Raw genomic sequence first — 2,757 nt, 5'->3', positions numbered from 1 at the left:
CCAGGAATCTGCCAGTAGGTGAAACCACATATTTCTGAATACAGCGGAGGCATTGTGTAATGATTGAAAGACATTAGAAACAGTTGGGATTTTCTTCTATCTCAGATAGTAAAGGAAAAGGAAAGATAGATTTTACACACATACACATGCACACACACATCCCAAATATCCCAGTACCAAAAAACCCCGTATAAAATATATAAAATGTAAGGGTTTTTTTTGGTACTGGGAATTGAACCCCGGGGGAGTTAACCAGTGAGCCACATACTTCGTCCTTTTAATTTTTTTTTGAGAGAGGGTCTGGCTAAGTGTCCCATGTTTCCATCTTCCTGGCCCAATCTAAGTAGGTGGGATTGCAGGTGTGCCACTGTGCTTGGCTTAAATGCAGTATCAAATTTCCCTTTTTCATTTCTCTTTTCTGTCAGTAGCACATTGCCCAGTTGATGACTCCCTCTTCTCTTTTCTCTTCTTAGCTGTTAGGACATCTATCTATCTTAACACTCTCCTTGCATTCATTATGATTCCTCCCTGATCACTTTGGCCATTCCTCTGCTGCTAGGCCCCACCCCCTGTTCTCTGATGGCAGTGCTGCCCCACAGTTGAGCCTTGTACCTCTGCTCAGCCTGTCCGTGCCCACTGTCTCTCCTCATCTTTTTGATCACAGCTTTGATACCATTCTCCTCTATAGTTTTCCTGGAGACTTCTCTTATGAACATTAGAGTTCTGTGGCCAGTTGTGTCCTCAAGTCCATGCTGGGATGTTAGTGGGCCTTTCTACCTTCATGGTCCATCCTGTACTTCTTTAGCTCCCCAGGTGTCTCTCCCCTGTAGTCCTCAGCATTTCAGGTAGGGTGATCCTGTACTTGGGGGTGTTGGCTAGATACTTTGACATATATCGAAATAGCACAATGTGCTATCATATTGGTAAGTTTTATATCTTAAGAGGAGAAAGACAAAGATCACATGTATTTTTTCAGACAGGCAAGGAAAGTAGAGTGCACACTGTTCTTGAGGCTTGGGAAAGATGTGGGAAGACCTGGGTCCTGGTTGTTCTGCTGCCTCAGGGCCTTTGCTGCTCAGCCACCCAGGCCTCTTTCCTTTTCCTGGTAGCAGGTTGCTTAAGCCTTAAGAGAGGAATAACAGAGGTCTCCTGTGCACCTTCCTGCAGGAGTTTACTACTGTGTCTGGATCACTCTAAAGGGGTGGGCAGAAGGGGACCATCTTCTCACATGGTGAGGTCCTCCCTGTGTGTGTGGCTGTGGCATGGGAAGGGTGTGATGATTCTGAGCCTTAAACAGTACGTTTCCTCCTTCCAGGATTGACTTGTAGACTCGTGTTACCTGAAGAAACAGCCCTGAAGAGGAGGAGGAAAGAAAAGGGGTCAGGAATGGCTGTCACTGAGGTACAGTGATGCTGTCAGGTGGTACTGAGTCCCCTGTGCAGTGCTGGGCCTGGGAGCTGCTGGCCTCATGTGACTCTGTGGCCTCCTGCCTGTCAAGTGTGCCTGCACTCCCCGGGGCCTCCCTTACTCCATCCTGTGTGCTTAGATTCCATCCCACTGTGACCTGGTGGCAGGGAACCCATGAGGAGGTACCAACAGGTGTGGCCCTGGGAATCCTCTGTCATTTTTGTTGATCTTTTAAAAAAAGTGAGTGTGCTGTTTGGTGGTGTCCCTGTCCTATACACCAGTTCTCTCGCTCTATTGCTCATTGTTTCCTGCCTTTTGCTTCTGTTGCCTTCAGTTGGCTCTTTCCCCTGGAGGTGTATGGTTAGTTGACCTGGGTTTCTTCGTCCTTGTTGTGAAGTTTCACTACCCTAAGGTCTTTCTTTTGTTTTGTTTCTTCTTCACTGCATTTCGTGAATTTTGGTGTATATATTTTTTTAATTTTGCTTTTGTTTCAGATATTTTCTGAATCCTTTTCCTGTTTACCATTGGTTGGTTAAGAATGAGGTGTTTCATTTTCCCTTATTTGAGGGTGTTAATTTTTCTTCTGCAATTGGCTTTTGTATTTATTCCATTGTGCACAGAAAGAAAATTGGGGTCCTTTTAAGCTTCTGAAACTGAATGTTAAGATTTGTAACCTAATCTGTCTCAAATAAAAAAATAGTCGTGTGTAGTAGCTTAGTGGTAAGTGTCCTGGTGTCAGTCTTCTACAACCAAAAAAAAAAAAAAAGGCGTGGAGTTGGGGGGCGGGGCTGACAGTTTTATTCAGTGGTGAAGCACACAGTTCATTGTCCAGTACCATAACTAAATTTTATGAATTTTTATGTGAATTGTCTACCTTCAGCCCCAACTTCTGGTTGGTTCTGCACAGACCTCTTTTTCCTATGGACTGCTTTGGCTGCACAGTGTCCTGCAGCACAGTCTCTGAACACAGTGACTCTGAGCATCCTGACTCCTGTTTCTTTCTATCTTAGAAATTGAAATCAGGCCCTTCTACCATTGAGTTATATCATCAATCCCTATAGTCTTGTTTTTTTCTTTTTTATAGTTAGAGTCTTGCTTCATTGCTGAGGTGATATTGAACTTGTGATTCTCTTGCTTCTTCCTCCTGGGTCTGGATTACAGCTGTGTACCACTGTGGCTGGCTACTATGTTTCTTGTGTTTTCTGGATGGGAGAAATCTGTACAGATTTAGGCAATATCTTGCCTTAAGGAAAATTAAAATAAAACACAACTAGGAGATATAACATTCTCAGAAATACCAGAACATGAAAACACAGGGAAAGCAAGCTCAGTTTCTCCTTATATACCCTC

At 44.0% G+C, this 2,757-nt stretch overlaps 1 long non-coding RNA gene across 1 annotated transcript; it reads left to right on the top strand.

The window, feature by feature from the left end:
- The first annotated feature begins 14 nt into the window (after positions 1 to 14).
- On the top strand, positions 15 to 2,088 carry LOC125614944. Its single transcript, XR_007345517.1, has 2 exons — positions 15 to 1,231; positions 1,316 to 2,088. It is a non-coding gene; the product is annotated as an uncharacterized LOC125614944 (long non-coding RNA).
- The last annotated feature ends 669 nt before the right edge of the window (positions 2,089 to 2,757 follow it).

The sequence above is a fragment of the Marmota marmota genome, unplaced genomic scaffold (genome assembly GCF_001458135.2).
Source record: "Marmota marmota marmota unplaced genomic scaffold, marMar, whole genome shotgun sequence".
In the NCBI taxonomy this organism is placed as follows: domain Eukaryota; kingdom Metazoa; phylum Chordata; class Mammalia; order Rodentia; family Sciuridae; genus Marmota; species Marmota marmota.
Note: the sequence above shows the minus strand (reverse complement) of the source record. Positions and strands in the feature narration are given on the sequence as shown.